Genomic DNA, 13,057 nt, shown 5'->3' on the forward strand with positions numbered 1-13,057 from the left:
CCCAAAGCATCCAAGACAGCAAAAACAAAATAAAAAAACCAAAATCCAGCACAGCATCAAAAAACCCAGGAGGTAGATGCGAAAAGTCAGGGAAAACCAAATCAAGGATGCCAGGTTTAACAATTTTGAATATTATGTATAAATATATTATACAATTTTTCTTATATTTGGGTTCAGTGTGAAGAGAATAGTGAGTCCATGGGAGTTTGTTAATGATGAATGTATGTATGAATCAGAATTGAATTTGCTTTGTAGGGGATATTCTCTTGTTTATACTGCAGTGCACCCTGTCCCCTATGTGAGAAAGTGTACCTCTCAATTTTTTATAAGAGTCTAACAAAGAGCCAATGCAGATTAAACATGTGCACAAATTGCTAAGTTCAACAGAGAAAAAGAAGAGAAGACAAGATGTCGCTGCATTGTGGAAAATCATGACATTTTATAAGGAATTAACGGTTCTTTGGAGGGAAACAGGTCAGCTGAGCCTTGAGATACAGACCAAAACAGAACTTTTCTCCATGTCTGTTAGAAAACACACTTCTATTTCTCAGGTTATATTTTCTTTTTCTTTTCCCCATTATTTTCATCATTCGGCATGGCCTGCTACCTATATTGGCCTTGATGGAATGTGGTGCATGCATCACATTTTTGTACTATGTTTTCCAACTTCAAAAAAATGTATGTATATAGCAAAAGAAACAGACTCAAACCCTATGAAGTTCACGTCGAAAGACATGATATGGGAAACAAAACCATTAATTATGTTTATCTCGTACGGACATTTCAGATGTTTGCAGTGTTATATCATTGATGCTCCGGAATTTGCCCTAATTCTAGGAACTTCATGATTAAGAGATCATGACATCAAAATTAAATGGGTAGCAGATGAAATGATCATGGGTTCTATTTTCTTCAGCCATGTTATCCTTGATGGACGAAACATTGTGGAAACTCGAAGTATACTGTGGCATCCTACCCAAGCCAGGTAGCATGCAAATGACCACGTCACACACGGAGCTCTGCAGTGCACTTCTTTATTCTTCCCAGAAGGGTCCTGCTCTTCATATTCACAAGACACTACATATAACAATAAGCTATAAATGTCATTAGTCAAAAGGGTTCTGACACTCGTTTTCCACATTATGAATATCAATATATTTGATTCCAAATGTAGCATTTACCCACTCACTGTCAATGAGTTTGTGAGAACCTATTTTCAAGAAAACCTAGCAAGGGCTTTATCATTCCACTCCCCCAATGGGTGCTTCCATTTTCTTTGTCACAAAGCCTGGAGGAGAATATCCATCATATTGTGTAGACTACAGTGAACTGAAGAACAATAACATCACATTATAGACATACCCTTGCTTTGATTTTCGTTTTGCTGGACCAAATTTAAACCTACAAAATATTTACAAAATTGGATATACTAGTTACCTGCAACCTGGTAGAGATAAGGGATGAGCCTTTAATACCAGGGATTTTTTTGCAGTTGGTCTTGCCTTTTGACTTGCGCAATGCCCTAGTTCCTTATAAAACTTGAACAACTACATATTACATGATATATTGGATTCATGCTTCATCATTTATCATAATGACATCTTGATGCTTACAAAAAATATAGAAGAGTATCAACAACATCTCAGAAAAGTTTTTAGACATTTGAGAAAGCAATGTAGGGAAGCTTGAAAAATGTAAATTTGAGTCTATTACGGTCGCCTTCTTAGGGTTGATTATTTTCAGCCAAGATACAAGGATGGATCTTGCAAAAGTGAAACTGGTGCAAGATTTACCTCAATCAAAGACTATGAAAGAGATTTTTAGGTGCAGCGGCTTCAATTTTTTTACCATCGTTTAATTTCGAATTTCTCTGATACCAATTGTAAACCTCACTCAGAAAGATCATGAGATAGTGAGCAAGACAGTTCTTTCTGCCATTTAAAGAATGTGTTTACTTCAGACTTGATATTAACACTTAAGACACATGGACACAAGTATGCAGTTTATTGTCAAAACTGATGAGCCATCTGTAGCCATTAGTACAATCTTGTCACAAAGACATCCTAAGAAAAAAAGCACTAACTTAGCTACCTTTCTCTGAGGAACACTGGAGAATGAGCCAGCAACAAGGTCACCTTCAGTCATCTCACCGCACTCATGTGGACGGAGCACTCCATCATAAACTTCCACATAGACCGCCCGACTCCAGCAAACTGAAGACAGCCATCACCATCAGACGAAACTGGAACAAAATAGCACAGGTTGTAGTGTAGCTCCTAGTTTCCCACTAGGCCCTGCGCATTGGAATAACATAAACAGTAGTATCGACGTGGACTGCGTATATTCCAGGCCTCCACTGACTATGGTAAACTTAATTGGGTGTGTTACCAACTAGCTCAGAGGTCACTGGAAACTTTCTTCTCTGCATGGGAAGTGATCAGCTTCCCTGGCACAGACAAGAAGGGATTCAGCTTTCCAACAACCGTGCAACATGACAACTTTGCTCCTCAGATCAAGAGTCAATCTCTAGGGTCGTGTGAAACAATAGACATGTATTTCACTCAGTCAGTTTAGTGCAGTTTACTTTCACGAGATGTAGAGAACAGAGAGACGGGCGTTTGTCAATAAAGGGTTAACATTTATTGAACTGTCTTTCTTCTCGTACAAGAGAAATGTATTGCCACAATTGCAAGACTTGTTATTATAAAAAGTATGTACAGTAAGATAAGGATTGCGAAATAATACTGTAAAAGCATTGATATGGTTTCTTAGCCATACAATGGTTAAAAGTAATAAAACATATATACATTCATATATACATTAGGCTAAAATACTCAACTGGTGCTTCTAACTACGCCTACCCCAGTGTGCCTGACCTAAGCCTAACACGTGGAAGGGGAGTAAGTAAGTAGCTTTAAGTTAAGTTGGTTTTGCCAAGGTTTGCTTCAAGAATTCTCGTCTAAGGGTTTAGTCAACACCATACCTCTGAATAGAATGATGGAAGTCTGGTATTTCCTTCAGGGGGCACTCGATATCCCAGTCACCCGCGAGGGCAGACCAGAAACGCTGGAGCTGGATTTCTCTGCAGGAGAAAGGCAGCGGCTCTCTTCTCAGCACGTCGGGAGGAGGAGGCGGGGGACAGCGTCCGCGGCAGCTGGAATCTGCTAGGCTCTTCGCAGAGGGACGGCTGTTCAGCTCCTAAGCGTACTGCACCATCGTTCGCGCTTTAGCAGTGATAATGGTATCAGTAGCTTCACCACCAAGGGACAGCAGCAGCAGCGTACTGCCTGCAGCAGCAATGGGATGCACAACAGGGTGCACGGCAGCATACAACAGCACGACAGCTCATTGCTTAAGGCAACGTTGGTAATATTTATACCTGACAGGTGCCGGGTTTGACGCAAGTTTGCTGGACATAAGACGTCAATTAAAGATGTCACTAGGAAGTGATAGTTATCAGTTGCTCATTAGAGTTCCATTACTAATCAAAACACAGCAAGCGGGGATTTCCAGGTTTGCTGAGTTTTTATCTTGTTGAAGAACTCGGAGTGTTAATCTAGGAATATCAGATAGTGACTTCTGCTCTGTCATTGCACTAATTGGTTGCAAAGGAAGTGGCAGAGAACTATGCTGGAATGTGGCTCTGCTCGTGTGAGGCCAGAGATGACTTTTCTGAAAATCGCACTTGAACGGTTATGCCAATATAGGGAATAAATGGATTTATGGCCGAATAGGGGCATAAGGTCGCAGTATCGATCAGGAACCTAGATAAACACGCAACACCCACTCCACGTTTTCATGTCTATCAAATTACTAAAACTAGAGCAATTAGATGCATGTGTAACATTGCCCACCCCAAAATACATAAATGCATTCGAAATAGGCGTATATTGTAATACGTGAAATTTAGGTACTGTACGTTTTTGAAGCATAGAAATCATTCAAAAATTATTGCATATGAAATCAATGAACGATTATGCAGAAAGAATTACACATGAAATATCTCTGACAGAAGAAGGGCGAGATAAATCATCACATATAAATGCATTGCAATAACATGTGCTAGAGGCTGATGTAAGTTTGTTATGTCTCTAGATGTGTTTTAGAAATAGAAGTTTGAAGCTTCTGTTCTCTAAGAATAGTTTTTACGTTAAGCAAAGAATTGTTTGTGCCAAAAAAAAATTAATATTAAAAATGCCCAATTCAAAAGAATTATTGCTTGAACGGGGAAAAATAGAGTTCCAAAGCTTTTGGCAGTTTTTGTTGATCAAAACTGAAGGCCGAATTCAGAGTTCATGGGAACGCTGTGTGTCGGAAAGCTTCTCCAAAGTTATTTTTTCTGTATGAGTGAGAACATCGTATCAGACAGGCTCTCAAAGAATTGGTCTACAAAATCAGGTGACAGTTCAACCAAATTCGATAGCGCTGTAACTTGGCAGGTGTGAGAATGATTGCTGTCATCGTAGTCAGGAGCAGCAATGCTCACACAAGGCCGTACCTGGGTGATGTTGCTTTTGTCACTCGCTCCACTGTTACCACCTAGTCATAGTACAGGTGTCTCAACGAATGCCGTCATCAGGATTGGTAACCGCTGGGGACAACACAATGCGTGAGCCGTTATTGGACTGAGCAAAATATCGACGTCCATTGGTACTGCTGATGGAAGTGAAAGACAGATGTCCAACACGCATTCATCGCCGCAAAGCATACATCTTAGTACCGGTAAGATACAGTTCTGCCATATAGGTCTGAATGAAAGGAACCAGGTCATGTTTAGATCTCTCAGCCTGGCCAATCCAAGGACGTTAGTTATCCTGTCCCGGTAGCGCATTGCTAGGATTGTCTCTTCCATTCCCATGGGAGCTATGTCTGAGCTTTGGCTAGCCATAACGAAGCAGGAGGGTCAAAAATAAAATCCCTGCTACAAGTCCCAAAAATAATGGTATTCCGCCAAAAACAGAGTGTACAAAATTAGGAACGATTCCCAAAATTGCCTGAAAAGGTGTTAGCAGTCCCGTAAAGACTGTCTTAAATATGCCTGGGATGCTTGTGGCACTAGACATGTTAAGAAGTTGGCTCAACATTTCTACGAAATGCACGGGGCAATTTGTTGATAAAAGTTCATGAACTTCAGTAGCTGTCCTTGCAACTAGAAGATCATACGTCTCTTTTGATGACGTTATAGGCACTGTTGTCTGTAAAAGTACAGATTTCATTTTGCTTAAAGTATCAATTCGTATAGAATAGAGATTCAGACGAGGCCAGATGGGAGTCACTGTGTCTGCAGGCCCACTCGGAAACAATGCTTGCATACAGCATTTGACCATGGATGTTACTCTTACTAGATAACTTTTCCCTGGCACAAGGCCACAACATCTGTGATCCGTTCTAAGAATGTAACTCCCGTTTGAAAGTTGCATACAGAAGGGCTCTATCTGAGTTGCAGGTGTGACTAGCTGGTGGCATGAAAGGTTGTTAGAATTTCCATCACATGCTCCGTGTAAATTAATACCCTGACACAAAAGTATACCGCTTAGTGAATGTTTACAGTTGTCACCACTAAGAAATACATTTTTGTCGCTGTCACTATAGCAAGAATGTGTGTATGGTAATTTCCATTCAGATTTTACATATCCTTTACCCAATTGTTCATACTGGCCAGCAGGTATGTACTCAAGGCACTTTTTAAATCGGAAAGCTGTTATTGGAATTGTGATAATTCCGTGTATTATCCATTCAATGACAGGACTCTCTGACATTGTCAATGGTAATCTCTCAAGTTTTTCGATGCTCAGGATTGTATAGTCTGCTCCTTTCTGTGCCAAACTGATCTGTTTATCAGTAAGGTTAAAAATGGAAAATAATGACGTTGTGTTGATTAAACGCCAAGGCACATAGCTTGAACGAAGATTTTGCAGCGTCCAGCCTAATTCTATAATAGAACGTAATTGAGATTGGCCATGTTGTAACATTAGCAAGTCTCTATCTATCACATCAAAGGCAGAGGATACAATATTGTCCAACGAATATATTCTGGAAGACAGAGTCATTAACCCATTGTCTACCACAGAAAGTGATTTTTCCAAATAAATACGATCAATTTCTCGTATTTTTTCAGCAGTTTCAATTTGTTTGACTTTCCAAGCCTCGTTGTACGCAGCATAGATACTGGTCGCTATGAAACGCTTTTGACGCTGTTTGCGTGGTCCAAGAATGAAATCGCGCAAATCAGCACCATCTTTTAGTAAAGACAAGTGTTGCTTAATTTCAGCCAGTGTGGATGATGTTAGCCATTCAAGGCAGAGTTTCCCTACACTGTATGTTGTTATTATCCCTGGATGTTGTCTCTGGGAATATCTCGGGTCTAGTCTGGTCATTTTTAACCCCTGTGTTTTGTTCAGGAATCTATCTTGACAGCTGTTTGTGTCAGTAGGCCAGATTAACCACTTTTTCCAATCAGGATGTGTTCTGTTAAAATGTAAAATTTGTGACACGTCTAACTCATTATCTGCGGTTATATTTTCATGTATTGGCTTTGGTACAGACGGTGTTTTAAGGTCTTTGATCTTAGCTAGGCCAAGACAGGATGTTTGGTGTATTGTGTCATTTAAAAACAACATTTGTTCTGGTATCATGCAGGTTTTAAATAGTGCTTCAATGCCTTGCACCTGCCAATCTTTTGTACCCCAAATTGTTTTCGTTTCAATATTATTTTTCCAATAATCAAAACCAAATGTCATCATTTTGTCATAAAATGCTTCTGAATATATCAATTTAGAATTTGTCAGCATTGTTTTCATTCCTGTTTTATCTAACAGTTTGTAATAAAACGTTTCTGCATCACTGGTGTTAAACCCTGAAAAGTATTTGAATTTCTCAAAAAATGCTTTAGAACTGCTTTTAGGTGGTGTAGCACAATGTTCCCATTGATTATACATAAAAACATTTCTAGGCTGTGCAGATTTATGCAAGTAATGATCACCATAGTGTGTGTAACAGAATAACTGCTCATAACTAGATGAACCTTGTAAATAATCATGATCTGTGAATCTAGCTGACATTACTAAATCAGACATCATGTCATTAATACTGTTAAAGTCCCAATCATCAGAGAATGTACTAGGTGTTACAAAGTCACTTAAGGAAACCTTTACTTGATGAGGATACTTCAGGATTTCGACCGGACCATATATTTCATAGTCTGTTTTTTCCCATACTACCCCACCAGGTATTGGAATTGCTGTGACATTTACTGTTGACAGTTCTCTTTTCTTCACGTAGGATGATCTGTGTGGTTTCAGGACTAGGTTGATGTTCTGACTTGCTGTGTCCATTGTAATATATTTTCCCTCAATGAATTTTCCCAAACAAAGTACCATGATGAGCCAAAGCAGGAGGAAAAATACACCTAAACCGACCCAGAACTCTAGCCAAGGTGAAATAAGGTAGATTTCTTTTAGTTGATGAAAGAGTTCCGTTACTTTTTCTTTAAAAGTCTTTTTTGTTTCTGGCATCACTTCGGGGTCGTTTTGATCTTCAGAGAAGTTGTCGAAGTTGATGAAATAACAAGAGGCAGTTCTGTCAATTGATGGGATTGTTCTTTCAATCTGTCTTTCGGTAGCATTTTCTGATGCCACATCATTGTAGACTGCTGTTTATTGACGAACTGTTTCAATCTGTGTTCCAAGAGGCACGAGTTCCATGGCATTATTGCATAGTCCTTCATTGTGCACTGCAGGCTGATCGAATGATATTAGTCTTTCAGTTTGAACCTCTTGGATTGTTGCAAGTTTGGGTATTCTGTTGTTTCTTGGGAGTCCACTGGGCCTACTGTTGATTATAGGCCACATGCTTGTGGTTTTACCAGATCGATGGACACGACTCTGTTCTCCTTTTTACCAGCAAGGGGCGGTAGCACAACTGATCTTATTCCGGTGACTGCCAAGACAGGTACTGCTTTTCTGTAAGAAGGCCCAAATTCCTTCTTAACCGCGATCTTTTCTCTGACTAGATCCCCAATCTTTGGAATCCAGACAGGCCTTGCTGGGGCTGTTGCTGGTGGTGCCTCGTCAGTGGTACTTGGCTGTTGCTTTAACTTTATGTTGCTTAATGATTTTCTTGTTTCATTCAGTTCCTGTAAAACAGCCAAACGATCCTTTACATCAAAGTGCGTTGTTTCTTCTTGGACCACTAACATCTGACTATCGAGGTCCTGAATACGCATTCTAATTCCGAACAATAGTTCGTATGGGCTGAAACCTTTTAGAGAATTTCTTGGCATGTTGTTAAGACTAGTCTGGACACTTATTAAATGTTTGACCCACCCAGCGCCTGAACCTAATACCTTCGCTGTTATAGATTGCTTTATGTCACGGTTTTTTCTTTCTACCACACTGTTCCCTTCGGGGTGCGACGGACAAGAATACCGCAACCCAATTCCCATGCTGGCCATAGCCTCCTTATAAGCTCGAGAGCTGAAAGCAGGACCCTGGTCAGAATGGAACGTGGTAATTGCGTATGTGCCGATAAAGACTCGCAAATCTTTTATAACCGTTCTAGCGTCAGCCGAGCGCTGGGGCCAAAATTTTTTAAGTGTGTTTAGCCTTAACTGTGTACAATGGGACGCGCTTCTCTTCTTTGATTGCGCAGATAGACCGCCTTATGCTGTCTAGCAGGGATCCTGAAACTACACTGGCCTGTTCATTACTGCGATCTCTGTTGCAGTTTTCACAATTTTGAGCAAAACATTGAATGTCTATACTCATTCCTGGCCACCAGTACTCTGATTGTAATTCTTTCAGAGAAACCTTAATTGTTTGGTGTCTCAGACCCAACCCCATGTGTGCTTCCAGTAAGAGGAAGCCCCTCCTGCTCCTGTTTGGAATTACTCTGTCCCTCACTCCAGGGATTCGAGCAAAAGGAACGGAGTTTGCATCGATTACGTATGCATAATTGAGTGGATAGTTTACGGGTAGCGCTGCACAGTCGCCTTTTACGGTCGTTTTTACTGCCAGCATGGTTTCCCCGTCTATGTATTTATCTGTACGCTTTTTTGTGGCTAAGCCGGTTTAGTTGCTTCCGCTGTGGCTGTATTAGCCAATGAATTCCTTGCAACGTGAACGCCATCACGTTGAAGACTCTGTGCGTGAATCACATGAGTCTTTTGTAGTTTTTTGTGTAAAAGAGCTACCTGTTTCCGGAGCAATTTATGCTTTATTGTGGCACCTGTGTCATCTTTGTAGTCGTTTTCAATCCAACTCTGCAGTTTATTGTTGTAAGAGTTGACGCAAAAATGAGAATCGCACACAATAAGTGTCGGGAATTCACGTTCTGCATTTTCGAGCGCCATCTTTAAGGATCTGATTTCAGTTCTCTGAACCGAACAGTTTCTTACAGATTCAGTTTTTGTTACTTTCGGTCTGAATTTACCGCACAGCCAACGACCTTTAATAATCGCACATGCTGCATCGTAGGATTTTCTCTCTACGTTGAAATGCTGTACAAAGCTATCTGTATAGATTATACAGGTGTATTGTGGGAGAGGCAGAATTTCCATTGGCAGAGGATATTCTTCTTCATACTCTAAATCATTCAGTTCTTCAAATTGCGGGGCGAAATTGTATTTCACATCTTCCGCTCCTAGAGAATCTACACACTGTATCCATTTCGGATCCAGTGACACTGTAGGCAGGTTTACTGGGCTGAATAGCGCTTCGAAGGCGGATTCCGCTGTAAGGATATTAATCCGTTTGCCGTGTGCTAGTTCTCGTTCATTTGCTAATGCGATTTGCACTGCTTTCACAGTTCTTTCTGTGTGACTGAATGTTTTTTCTGCTTGTGTGTACAAGTGAGATTTAATTGAAATTGGTACCTTTTCTCCCTCATTAGAGGTTAGGTACATGAATCCGCATCTTCCTGAGATGTCTCGGATTACAAGATCGCGTGTGTTGTCACGTGTATCTCATTTTGTTTTTGCTAACATGTCTGTTTGCAGTGATCTCAAAATTTCTGTGTGTTTTTGAGTCCAATTGATTTGTTTAAAATCAGGTTTAATTAGTTCGTAGAGTGGTTTAACCCTCTCTGCGTAATTTAGAATGTAAGTTCTTCCGAAATTCAGAAAACCTAGAATGGATTGTAAATTCTTCAGCGTTTTTGGAGCTTGGAGTACAGCGCACTTCTCTAAGAAGTTGTCCGCTAGGCTTTTCCCTTCACTTGATAGTTCGTACCCTAAAAATAGTACTGTCAGATGGGCAATTCGAGACTTTTTTAAGTTGAATTTGTAACCCTCTGCTGCGAACCCAAGTATAATGGTGTTCACTCTTTTCAAGTGAGTATCCAAGTCGTCGTCTGTGAGATAGATATCATCTACGTAAGATAATGCCTCATCATCATATATTTGTAGTAACTCTGTTACCCTAGCTGAGAATAGTCCTGGGCTGTTCTTGAACCCCTGTGGGAGTCGACAGAATTTTTTCTGCGACCCAAACGCAGAAAAAGCGGTGAAATATCTGCTTTCTGGTACAATGTTTTGACAAAAGAAACCATTAGATATGTCTAATGTCGTTTTATATTTTTTCCTAACTATGTTATTCATTAGGGCTGCACTATGCGAGTTTTGTACTGCAAAAGTTTTGCAACATGTATTAAGATGTCTGTAGTCCAAAACTAGACGATATGAATTGTCTGGCTTGGAGACAGGAAACAAAGGATTGTTCATTTGCGAGGTGCATGTTTCAATCACCCCCTGGTACTCAAGTTGATCTAAGATCTCCCTGACTTGTTTTTTAGCTTCTTGCTTTATGGGATACTGCCGTTGGGCAGTTGGTTCACTTTTTAATTGGATTTTGTGAGGAGGAGAGTCCTCATCCCATCCTACATGATTTTTATATAATGCAGGTGCCTGGGCTACTGCCCATTTCCTTGCATATGTATATTTTTTGTGAATCGGAATGTGATTCGAGAAGGCAGGCATAATCACTTCTTCGCCACGAGGGCACTCCCTGACAAACTCTGGGGGCCAATCTTTTTCAGCTAACAGAATATCATAGCCTTTTGAGAGCTTATCCCAAAATAGACCTCTTATTTTCCTAGTCTTATCACCCTCTATACGCAATGTTATTTCGTATATTTTATGGGGCTCGCTAAGTCTGGTGTCAGCAGTTTCAACCTGAATGTATTCATTCGTGTCCACTGTCTCCAGATGACTCATCAAGATCTTGTGCGCTATACTGATTTCTGCTGCACTGTCCAACATTGTCAATGCCCACTCCCCGTTTTTTCAACTGTGTCCTCAGTATTCTCGGCATGGTTGATTACTCTAATACTGGCTACCTTCTTTTTCTGAAATTGAGATTTTTTACTCTGAGCAGGTTCCTTGTCTTTGGACTTGGTGTGCTCTCCTGGGTCTGACCGTCCTCTTCTTTCCGAATTCTGTGGAAAAGATCGAGAGGGACGTGTATCAATACTTTGATATCTATCAGGTTTTTTCAGATTATCCCTATTTCTAGGGTTATATCTTTTCTCAGAGGGCTCCCTCTGGGGAGACTGGCGTTCGAGTCGGAGTTCTTTCCCTCCGTCGAGGAGACCTTCCTCTGGACTGGAAAACTTTTTCCTTGGGAGTGGATTGTTTATTTCCATCCCAGCTCTTTTTAGGAGTTTTTAAATTATTTTTAATAAAACATTTTTTAGGATTTTCGAGCAGTTGGGGCTTTACCGGTTTCCCACCCAAGCTGTCTCTACCTAATTCTTCATAGCATTTTTCTATGATTTTGGCAAGCTCAACAGGATCTTTTATATCTGTTTCCTTCAACTTCTGGCGAATCGCCACAGATGCTGCTTCTCCTTTTATGTTGGCTAATAATATAGCCGAGAGCCGCTTGAAGTCTTTCAGTAATTTCATACCTAGATTTAAAGCGGGCTCTGGACCGTATTCATTTTGAATCTGTTTTAGCACTTCTGGTATTACCGCCATAGACGGAACACCGTGTGTTTTTGTGTAAATGGAAGCAAAGACTGTACCCCAAGTGTCGCAGTCCTCCACGTGTGGTGCAATTCCCATAGGAAGGCAGATGGTCAAGATTCTGTGTTTCTCTATAGGGGTAGTATCAGGAAATACTGCCTCTATTTGAGTGATTTTCTGTGCTAACCAGAAAGGAATTTGTTCCCGTTTTACGGGTGTTTTACCAAAACATGACTGTATGTTCTGTGGTGTGATTTTATTAGTGTTCCCCTGATGAGGGGTCAGCTGTGGTACATTAACAGCTGGCTGGACTGTTGCAGTCCGCATTACATATTGGACTAATTGCCTATGTATTTTAATTAGTGTTTTTAGCTGTACTAACAGCTCTTCCTTTGACATTTTTACAATGTCCGGATGTGGTGTGTAGCTGGCTAGAACCGGCCACGTTGCTCCTGGTCTACCTAGTGGACCAAGCCTAGTTATGTGATCATTATGTTTTAGGGCGCCATTAAACCAGAGCAGGTGCTTTTGAAATTTAAGTGGAATTTCAATCTCCTCGAAAGGAGCGTACTCTTCTGGGGGTTTCTCTATTTTGTAATAGTGAAACTCTTTTGTTTTATTACGTTTACCGCTGGAAAGTTTATCCATGAATAGAATACCTCTGTCTGCTGATACTCGTGAGCCTTTATCACGAAAATTACTGTACCACCTTGAGGTGTCAGTCCGTTTTCTATAAGTTTTAATGTTATAGATCTTCTTAAATGTGCCGGGATGATTACTGCACCCGGTACTATATCGTCGGAATCCTGCTGAGTTGCATTTACTGCAGCCCCAGTGGTTCCGTTATTTTCTCCTGGCATTGTTAAAATGCAAGGTTTGCAGAGTAGGTCTCCAAGGAGACAAAGATTAGGTGCACAATATTTTGGAACACTGTATCCTTCAACGTTGAATAAACCAGAGCTTTACATAGGAATCTCTTCCTACTGAGTTCGGGCGGATTTTAACCTTTCACCCACTCCAGACGTCTATTGGAGTATTTACGGGAGAAAGGGGTCTGTGTGAAATATGCACGACTGAGTTACTCTAACGTCTTGCGTT

This window comes from Lissotriton vulgaris, chromosome 6 (assembly GCF_964263255.1).
Source record: "Lissotriton vulgaris chromosome 6, aLisVul1.2, whole genome shotgun sequence".
Classification (NCBI taxonomy): Eukaryota; Metazoa; Chordata; class Amphibia; order Caudata; family Salamandridae; genus Lissotriton; species Lissotriton vulgaris.